The sequence below is a fragment of the Anser brachyrhynchus genome (assembly GCF_964034855.1).
Source record: "Anser brachyrhynchus genome assembly, chromosome: 3".
In the NCBI taxonomy this organism is placed as follows: domain Eukaryota; kingdom Metazoa; phylum Chordata; class Aves; order Anseriformes; family Anatidae; genus Anser; species Anser brachyrhynchus.
The window spans coordinates 116,909,469-116,921,214 of record NC_137696.1 but is presented as its reverse complement, the minus strand read 5'-3'; positions in this window follow the sequence as shown (position 1 = coordinate 116,921,214).

Sequence of the window (11,746 nt, the reverse complement as noted above, 5' to 3'; positions counted from 1 at the left end):
AAGATGTTTCCCAGGTTTTTAGACCTGACCTCTCCTGAATTTGATAAGAATCCCAGGGTTTTTACTTCCTGCTTGTCTTCTGTCCTCAGGTCATGGCATTCCATTTAATCTTGCAGTTCTTCGTATATTATCTTCATGTCTCCTTGGACTCTACTCTCTGAGGCTACACCTACACTAGTAATCTAAAGAGAACCATGGTTAATTGGGCCTTACTTTTTCTCACAGATAATAATCAGAGTCCATGACCCACTTTTATCCCAACCTAAGAAGCACTGTCCCAAATAATGCCTGGGCACCATTTGAAACTTACCTGAAGTCAGGATATTGCATGTGAGCACCTTGTTTGGTGATACGAGAGAATTTAACTTGATGGACATGGACTGTACCATGCCACTTGGCCTCAGAGTCAGAAAGTAATCCTTGGTCCATGTCATTTTTTAATATAAACAAATCTGGTTGTCCTCATCACCCTTTTCCCCTGATGCTAGTTTCCTTTCTGTTCTTCTTTTCCAGGCATTTTCTGTCTTCATCTCATTCTTCACTACAGCAAATCTGTTTGTCAGATAAGTCTTTCTGTACTAATGGGTCTCTTTTGTTTTCTCTTCGTGATAATTACTGTCTACATTTTGGGGCATCTTGTGTGTAAATACTTGAGCAGCCCAATCACTTAGCCAACTTCTTGATTCCATCCTTCCATTTTTTTCCCTTATATTCTATTTTTTAATATTTTTTCTTTCATTCAGGGCCCCATTCAAAGACAAAATGCATTCTAGTTGTCTGGACTTAACACTTTCCTAACCATTATTGTCTTCTCTTTCTGGACGCTAATTTTAAGCAGGAAAACTGCCATCCCAAATAACTTGTTTGTGGTCTATTTCACTGCTGACCATTTGGTCACTGATAATGGTCACTGCTGACCATTTGATCTAACTCTACTTCTGTGCTATGGGTGAATTAAATGTACATCAGTAGTGATTAAAGGCAGAAAGGTTCCAGCACAGGCTTAGCTAAGAGCCGAGATGGAAATGTTAAACCCATATGTAATTTCATTTTAGAGTAATTTTTTACCAAAATTTAAAGTCATGGGAAATTTTCACTTTCCCAACATAAATCTCAGATAACTGAAATTCAACGTTAGGTTTGATATTAATCCCATGAAACTGCATAATAAAAATTCTTACATCTGACCTTCTAAGCACAACTGCCATTTCAAAGAATTGGAGAAGTTTTACATTCTCAGCTATAACCATTTCAAACTCTACCATCCATCAACAAGGAGCATGATTCCACATTCTATATTCTTTTTCACTCTACGTTCTACATTCTGACTTGGGTGCATCAGAAATTATTTCACTTAAGATACTGGGAGTATCAGTACAAGTTTGGTGAGAGTAAATTTTACTTTGAGAACATAATTTAATCTTTTAAGTTTATTTTCTAACACCACTATAATCATGCCTTATCAACTAGTATTCAGACAAGAAGATAGATTTTTATAGAATATAAAGTAGGCACACAGAAACAGCTGTACTCTCCCAAGCAATGTAAAATGATTCACAGTGAAATGCTACAAGCTATTTTCTGTGATGTAGGGGTCTGCAGATAATCTAAATGTCTGAGTTCCCATTACAGTCAGTGGAGATCTACGAGTTTAATCAGATGTTTAGTCACAGGCATTTAGTATATAGTTTTGAGATTTCTTTTGTTACTGAGGTAGTGATATCTATGATACATGATCTATAAAAGGTTCTTGCCCTCTTGGAGAGGGAGGTGAAGACCAAACATAACACTCCAAGATATCAGATGAGTTAAGATGTCCAATTCATAAATTAAATCCTTTCTGTATTCTCATACTGTTTTATCTTCAAGTTTAAGTCTCTCTTGTCTGTATTTAGATCAGCAGACACAAGAAGTATTCTTGTTTGTATTTGTAGAACATGACTGTGATATGGTCCCAGTCTAGCTAGAAGAGAACGTCCAGGATATTTGCTAAACTAAGAGATACATTAATGAAGAGACTCAAACAGAAGTCCCCAAAGCTACCCGTGGATTTGTATTTATTTATTTTATTTTTTTAGTGAGATTAAATAGACTTGGGCATCTGGTATCATTTCTTATTCAATGGATTGTCTTTTCTGACCTTCAGTTGCTAACTGAAGCGTGAAAATCTCTTGTAAGATCTATGTCATATCTCTAACCTCCATGCAGATATTCTTGATATCCTAAACAGCTGAAAATAGAATTGGTCGGCTGTATTTCAACAACTGATTCCACATATGTGTACTTAGATGTCTTCTTGTACTACAGGAAAAGGAGACTCACAGTGTTTTTTCTCTTTCTTTATATTTGTAATTATTTTCTGTGCCTTTATCTTATCTCTTCTTATCTCATCTTCAAAGCAAACAATGGCAGTCTCTTCAGTCTCTATCAGATTGGAATATTTTCCATGGCTCTGACCTGTCTATCTGATCCTTCTCGGTTTCCACTATATGCTCTTTGAACTTTACCACAGGAACTGAATAATAGCTCTGTTTGCTTCTATTATTTTTGTTCCTGTTGAGAAGATACCATTGTTTGTATTATTATAATACATTTGGACACTGTTCTCCATTTTCTTCCTTCAATACATTGCTGCTTTGCTTTATTGCTCTCCTCTACACATTGACTACAATTCTGAAATGCTCACAACTATGTGCATATTCCTGTCTGCCCCCAAATTCTTACCATTACAATGAAGCACATCTCATTTAAACTTAACATCTGAACATTGTAGGCCTGAAGTCTACACTGCAACTCAAAATGGTTCTAGAATAGGTAACTGCATATCTGGAGGATATAATGCCATTGTATAAGCATTGCATCATGAACTTAGGAAATGGAAAGCATGTTATTGCAGGAAGCCACACAATAAAGCACTCTGAGGTTATGCATGTTTTAATGCAACAGAAGAGGCCGTTTTAAGGAGCTGAAGTGTGTGTGATGAGAATCTGCTTGGTTGTTATTGCAGAGGAATTCTGGATAGGATAGAGGATTACAAGGGCTTAGTGAACAGGAAGATAAAGAGAATTTCAGCAATATAGCACCAAAGCAAGGCTTAGCAAAATGCTAACTAGGAGGAAGAAGAAATTAAGGTAACACTGGGATAGTGTGAAACAGATAAAAATAATAATAACAGATAAACAGATAAAAATAAAGACAAGAAGAGGTAAATACTGGAAAATTTCTTTAATTTAAGCACCATTGTAGTAATGAAAAATCAAAACAGATGCCACGTAGAGCAGGAAAGATGATGAAAGGTCAAGGAACAGAAAGGCAAATGGTGGGGCAGTCAGCAGAGAAGTGGCTGCTGAGACCATCAAACAAGAACAGCCAAAGAGGCAGCTTCAAAATGGAGCCAAATCCTCAGACAGAGTAACATAACTCCATCATTGTCAACCAATTAATTCCTACACATACAGTAACACTTAGTGTTGTATTTCTCTAAGAAACCTGTCCATTCTCATTAAATTATGTAGTAATTGGTATGTTGAGATGATGATTTTCTTAATACCAAAAAATATAATTCCAAAATTCATTCTTGCCAACTAAATAAATATTTAGATTTTTTGTTTAACTTGATTAAACTTGTTTTCAAGGAGCTTAAAAAGTTAACTTCTGGAAGTTTTCCGTCTGTTACTAAATAACATCTGAACTAAACAACATCAGAACAACAGGATGTTCTCTTTTCTGAGATCCAGCTTCTATTGAAAGATGAACTTTAACAGATTTTTGCAGTTTATATCTTATCTTAGTGTTAAATGAGGGTTGGTTTCATTTGAGTGATCAGCATAATGAATAATGACATTGTTGGTAGAGAATCAGATAACATTGTACACAAACATAAAACAAAATGCTGCATCTTCACTGAACCCTTAATGTAAATGAGTTTTAACTTACGTGACAATCAATTGCAACCACTTATTATCCGGAAAGAGGCATTTTTTTCAAAGATGTGGTGGACTGATTTTCAGACCATCAGCCCCCACAACAGAAGCTGGATAGAGAACATATTCTATGCCCAGTGTAAGAATCTGACCACATTATTTGATGCTTAAAAATGGAATTAAGATATGGTATCACCGTAGCCCCTGGGACATCATCAAATGTGTAAGCAAAGACAACAAGGAGTAACATGCTTATTTCCATTATCATGCTTTCTTGCTATATGGTGGAGATAATGAAAAAACAACATGATTTTACTAAATAAAATGTAATAATATTGGAAATAGATTTTAACCAAGAATTTTATTTATCAACAGTAGAATTGTGCGGTTTAATCAGCAAAATACTCAGGTGTACAGGTAATACTAAACCACCGCAATAATCTGCTGCACACATGCAAAGCCTCTTCAACCTTAAAAGGCATTTTTTTTTCTGAAATCTGTGTGACCCTTGGCCTGTCCTAGAATTTAAAATCACAACTACTACAATGATGTTTCTAATTTTGAAAAAAAATTTACCCTATGAAGGAAACAGAGCCCACTGCTCATTAAGGCTATATTTATAAAGGTGATCAGAAAGTGAAAAGCCTTTGATGTCAGTACCAATAACCTGAGTGGCATGTCCCCTTCCTTTTTAACTTTTCAGAGCCTCAAGCCTAGCAGGTGCTGTTCATCATTCAGTAATGAAATTTATAACTTGGTCCGCATATAGATTAAAGTTCAGTCCTGACCTGACAGCCATATCTGCTATCACTTTCATGGCTTCATATATTTCATTATCATTTCTAGTCATGTCATACAAAAGGTACTGACTTTTTTTTTCTTCCTTGCAGCATCAGCACTTTCATAAAATGGAAAAAAAAAAAACAACTCCTCCTCAGATGAGACATAGGTAAACCTGATTATCTCTTTAACTATCACGTGCAAGCTTAATTCATGGAACCTCCCTTGTGGCCTTCAAGCAGCTAGTACCTCAAGGGGTGCATCTTCTGGAGTGTTGGTTATCTAATGTTAGAAGAAAGCTAGTAGTGAGTGCTTCTTATGCTATATAAGGCAAGTTAGTCAGTCCCTTTGTGCTTCTATTCCCTACAGATTATGTGAAGACAGATTTTTTTTCTCTTCCTGAGCAGAGCTGTGCCTTGAAAATGCTCTGGAATGATCTCATAGAAATGCATGTGATATTTTGTAGAAATTTGTGTTGTACAGTATCAATCAGTTAAAATTCTTCAACTGATGGATCAGCTCTGACACTGAGTGAAGCCAACCTGTCAGACTCCTTGACTTTGAGTGATTATTGAACAGCTCAAAGAGCAAAAAGAAAAAACAAATTGTTCAGAGTGGTGGAAAAATGAACTCCCAAAACAACTGGAAAAGATTTAAACATTGTTCCTTGGTGTATTTGTGAGCAGCAGAAGCCAGCAAAAAGAAAAACAAAAATGAAAAACAGCAAAAAGAAAAACAAAAAGAAAAAAAAGAAAAAAATTGAGACAGTAGTTCTGTAACTGATAACTCTCATATCCAAAGCTTTATTTAATTGAAATGCAGAAGGCTGTGTTAAACCATAGTGTGCACATTTGAGGAACATACTATTCTGTAGAAAATTGGCATATGTGACAGCTAAATATTTGAAAAGACAGAATAAAAATAAAATTAAATCTTAAAAAAAAAAAAAAAGGAAAGAAGTTGTTTCTATGTTAATGGACTCAGCGTGTAAATCTGGAAAACAAATTGAGTCTCTGAGAAGTGGCCAGATGTGGAGATGAGGAAAAGCTTCACAGAAAACACAGTGGTGGAGAGAATCATTTTGGGGAAAGCAGTTAGAATTTTGTAAGCAGAGGTGGCATCCTGTGTATGTGAATGTCTGTGGAGACAGCATGTGCTCTAACAGTATGAATATGTTGGAGGGTTGAAACAATGAGAGAGCTGAAGCAAAAAATTTACAGAACTTTGAGCTGGAGTTCTCAAAAAAACATGATTCACTGAACCACTCATGTCACGATGCTCTGGTACGACATGATATCTCAGAGGGGCTGGCCGTAATGGAACATTAGAACCTGGACAAAAATGGTGAAGAAAAACTGCCACTGGTTCAAGAGCAGTTACTGGAACAACATTATAATTTTGCTGCAGGAAATCCCTGAATTGTCATTAAGAAAGTAAATGTGTCTTAACTTTTTTGCAGATGCACTGAACAAGTTGTACCAGTAACACTTTTGTTTGTACTAAAAGAGACACTAGATGATCAAGCTTCCAGTGGTGAGCTTAGAAGGAAATATTTGAATGGAAAGTATAGATAGTGGAAACTGGAAAAAAAAAAAAAGGGAGGGGGGAATGGAAAAACTGCTATTTTAGAAATACATTAAGCACTTCAACATGTCACCTTGTAGGAGAGAGAGAATAAAGTCAAGGTTTTCAGGATTCTTTTTAAGAATCTCTTGGCAGAATTCAAAACTGAATTTAGAGAGCCCAACCTACCACAATTCAAAAATACATTTCTTTGCCTAGGGACAACACAAAATGAAAGAACTGGGGAGGCTTAATACTTTGAAAGGAAAGTATGAATAAAAGCTTCAACAGAATTGCTACATTTTCTTGTTAGTGTAGAAAAAAGGCAGACCATTTGCCCAGGAATATACTCAAAAGAACTCAATAAATATGTAAAAAGGAAACATTTTCCACTACCTACAAGGAGAGAAATTCTGGAGGAGATGGCTTATGCCAAATATTTTTCTACTCTTGATGCCTCAGCAGGCTTCTGGCAGCTGTTCTTAGACAAACAGAGTGTATGTTTATGCACCTCCAACACCTCCTTTGGGAGACACAGTTTCCTCCAATTGCCATTGGGTTGTGGTTAGCACCATAGGTGTTTCGCCAGAAAATACAACCATTTTTCTCTGATGAGGGACATGCTAAGACCTAAACAGATGACACTGATCTGGGAAACACAGTAGAAGAGTAAGACCAATGTTTCCAAGGAGCTCCCAAAGAACCTGAAGTGCTGGCCTTGACCTCAACAAATAATAAAGAAATGTGAGCACCGTCTAGTATGTACATTTCTCAGAAAATTAAAAAAAAAAGTAAAAAAAAAAAAAAGAAAAATGGGAAAAGACGCAAGAAAAGAAATGAGAAGGGAGAGGAAGGGAAAGGAAGATGCACAAGGATTCTTTGCAATATAGGAAACTTAGTATCTTGTGTGATTTCTTCCATCAACTGTTTGTATTGCTGCTTTGCTAAAGTCATTAAGTGAAATGAGATGCAAAACTTAATAAAAAATCTGCATGAGTTAAGTGAAGAGGCCTTTGTCCTTTGAGTAAGCATAAGTTGAAATTGATGGTGGGTGTATCTAGACAACTCAGATGGTGGCTGTTAGACCACCTCTGTCAAAGGATTTGACTAATATCCAGTGACCGAAAAAGGAAATGTAAAAGAAAAGTATCATCAAGAAGAGTAAAAGGCCATGGTATTAATATATAATTAAAGAAAAATTGATGGATTTTGTATATGTATCAGTATTAGCAAAGCTATTGTTGGCATTACCAAAACAGAACTGAGAAAAACAGTTCCTCTCTGGAAAGGACATGTATAAGAAGGAGGCAGTTCACTTTCAGGTGAGTGATTTAAGGTTACAGACTTCTTCTATACAGCTGTGGACAAAAGTATAAAGACAAATTTTGATAAATTGTTCTTTCTAGAAACAAATCCAGACTGTGAATGTCAGGAGAACTCTTTAAGACTAAGGCCTTACAAAAAACGCAGTGTTAACACAGTATGGCTAAGAACCAAATTCCAAGCCAAAATTCTTTATCAGTTTTAAGAGGTTCAGTTAGAGTATTAGCTCTGTCTTCTCTTTATTGGTACTCATATGACCACCCCTAAATACAATAGGAGGAATGTTACAACAATGCTCACACTTACTCTGAAAAGAAAGGACCAGTGAGTGTTAGTGCTGTGGAGGCTATCAGGACTTGCCATCTGTACCATAAATACAGGCCTCCACAGCCAGTGTTATGGAATAGGACATACTAAAAATGCTTTCTCCTGCTGACTCCCAGTTATATGCTGGCAGTAGATTATTGTGCTGAGCTTCCTTAAATGTTTTTTCTAGATTCCACATGCGACTGTGACCATCAAGTCCCTTTTCATTATAAGTGATATACTGATGTGTATGATGCGCCATATCTTATGTGCAAGAGTTCAGGCAGTTTGAAAGTAGGCAATAAATGTACTTAGTCCTGAGCTACAAGTCCCTGCTCAGCAATATCCTGCTCAGCAATAAAGCTGGGGGAGTTGGCCAGGGGAGATACCGCTGCTTGGGGATGGGATGGGCATCAGTCAGCGGGTCGTAAGCAATTGCATTGTGCATCACTTGTTTTATGTATTTTTGTATCATTATTATTTTCCCTTCCTTTTCTGTCCTATTAAATTGCCTTTATCCCAACACAGGAGTTTTACCTTTTTTTCCAATTCTCTCCCTCATCCCACTGGAGGTGTGGAGAGAGCGAACGGCTGCATGGTGCTGAGCTGCCTGCCCTGTAAAACCGCAACATTGTATTATGCTTTCATTTAATCCACATGTGCAGTGCATACACAGCTGAAGCTAGAACTTCTCACTCTCAGATATACGTCCTAACAACCGCATAGGAGTTGTTTCATTATTCACTTGCCTTATTTCTGGGCCTGGAAACTTAATATATTGGTAGCACAGTAGTCCCAGGTTGATCAGGAAGGCTGCTCCCCTCTCTGACCACGGCACAGCAACTTCTGTAGTTCCAAAGTAAGTGCGGCTGTTCCAGTCTTTTAAAGCAAAGGAATGGACTCAAACACATTTGTGTATACATTTGTTCATGTATAGGTGAGGAGGAATTAGAATTAGCCTGCTAATACCACAGCTGGATTGAAGTCCATGAAGGACAGAACATCAAATGATCCTGCCTTCAGCATGTGTTTGGACTCTATGGTACCATAAGGCCCTCTAAGGTACTGTAAGGCCCTGAGCATCCTGATCTAGTAAGATCTGTTTTGAATGTAGCATTGCATTAGATGACTTTTAGGGGGATACCCTACAAACTAAATTTATTCTCTGATTCCATTATTATGAAGTCTTCCACATCATGTCAGAGATCATCCATATCCATTATAACCATGCGCATATTATGTCTGAATGAAATTATTTCAGCATATAATAAGCATTATCATACTTCCTACAATTCATAGGGCCATTGATTCAGGCTATATAGTGATTTGATTTTTTTTTTCTTATTTCATCAGCATTAATAAATGCTGTACATTTTCCTAAACAAAACATAGAACTTCATTTAATTAATGGTTAATTAACATACGTTGATGACTTTTTTACCTCATTTAAGGAATTTTACTAGGCTCTCCTAAGGCAAAAAACCTGAAATGTGCAAAACCAGTTCCTTTCTAAATATAATTTATTTTATAATAATTTTTAATATTAGTATTTAATCTTTTTGAAAGGAGAGGTGAACAGAGTTACTGGTCTCTGGTATTACGTTGTGCTTCAGCAATGCCTGGAGTTTACCATGGTGAGCCCCAATGCTGAAACTCCCTCTTTCTATGTAACACAGCCAAAAAAAAAATCCTTAAGAGAAAAGAACCAGTGAACACAGCACTCACTGCAGACAGCTTGGTCCAAAGACGGATGGAGAAATACAATTGAGGTAATTGGTTTTTAGATCAGGACCAAATCTGTATAGATTAGAGGTATACAACATAAACCAAAGTTTGGAGCTACTCCCAGTGTAGAACACTGGGGAGTAAAGTTCAATTTTCTGTCATCCTTTCAAATCCGCACTGATACCCTCTGCCTCTCTTTGTCAAATGGAATGCAAAAGATGCAAAGGCGTCAGAGCTGCAATACCATCACCAGACTTCAGAATGTTTCCATCTCCAAAGCCTTTGTTTCGTTTGCAAGAGTGAAATTCAGTGGAGAGAGTGTGACTTGGCTAAAAGTAATTGAGAAACATGCAAAATAAAATGAGATAATACCATTTGAAACAGTTTGATCCAGAAGATAAATTGTTCTGAGGTCAAAGCTCATGGGTTCACAGAAATGGTTAAATAAGAACTTTATGTTGTCTAGCTCTGTGTGTATATTGAATCTTCCAATCGTGATTCCTTGGTGACGGAACAGATAAAAGTAGTGTGTGACATTCTGTGGTACCAGCAATGAGAAACACCTGCTGTCCCTTGACTAGGTAATACAGCAATATAAACCTGTCCCCGAGGAATGGTGTACCCACGTTACCTACATGCTTATCATGCTTATGGGCTGAGTCATGACTTCTGTAATCTATTTACGTCCATGCAATGTCATGTTAATTCGATCAGCCTGCCTCTGCTTGGGCCCAGAGAAACACCTGAAGGCAGCGAGGAGACAAAGGCAAAATATGGAAGTAGCTAACAAATCTCTGAATCCTGAACACTGGCCAATCCAAAGCTCTGTTAATCTGCAGTGCTAAAGTGAACAAATAAACAGATTTTAAATAATAGTGAAAATTTCTTGATATTTGAATGCAGAAAGGGATCACATGCTAGGAACAAAAATACGATATTATTTTACAGTCTCTTTGGTAGAATCATGTTACAAAGTAAAATCACTTGTATTACAAACCTACTGAGGCAGCTGTGGACACAAAAGTAAACAAAAAGCTATGTTGCTTTTTGGAAGTAAAAATAATAATCTGTTGGTTGTTGTATTGTATCTGATTGGTGTGAACCAAGGACAGAAATAGAAATGGAAAAGCCTGAGAAATGCTTTCTTTTCATGATGTTTCCAATACTGATGAGTTCAGCAAAGAAGATTTCTGCAAGAAATCTCTCAGAAATGGCATGTTCCAATTAATACGATCAGACAGAATCCTAATTATAAGATATCTCCTTTATTGAAAAGTATGCCCCATGCTTACTGTTTGGTTGAACTGATGCTAGGAGATACGTGGTTGTAGTGTATGCTGGAATGGTAAGGTAACTTAACCATGAAGTCCAAGAGCGAAAAGATACAGAGAAATAAGAGACTTTAAAGATAACTGCTATGATGCATAGTAACATTTCAAGGGAAAAGGAATTACCAGTTAGCTAAGCCAAAATTTAATTTTTGATTCAACAAGCTAGGAGGAAATATTTTGATTTGGGAAAGTCAAAACATTTCATTTTGATCAGATATATGAAAATTAAATTTACTGAACAAAATGTTCTCAACTATTTCCATATTTAGGTTTTTTTTTTTTTTTTAATGAAATTAGAATCACAGAATGGTTTGGGTTGGAAGGTACCTTAAAGATCAACTAATTGCAACCCCCTCACCTATATTAGTTTCAATAGAGTACCAATGTACATATTCATAAACAGCTTTTTATTTGTTTGTATTTGAATTTAGTTTATATTTGTAGGCTTTTCTTCTTCATTCAGATGTATTTGTTGTCTGATTTTCATAGTTCTGCTACAATTAGCAAATGAAATGGAATTTAAATTAAGGAGACAAAGGAATTGTACAGAGCTCACTTTCAACATGAATATGACCTGATTTGCCAGAATATTACAAGTAAATTTAATTTTTATTTTTTATTTTTAGAAAGGCATATGACAAATTCTAGCAGAACAAAGTAAAAATCCTTAACCTTTCATTCTTCTGCCTGTAAAAGGAAGATGTCTAAATTGCACAATACTCTCATCTTCTCAAATACTCACACCTTCAAGCCTTTCAACATCTATGGTGAAAGCATGCTGCAGTGATCATTTCT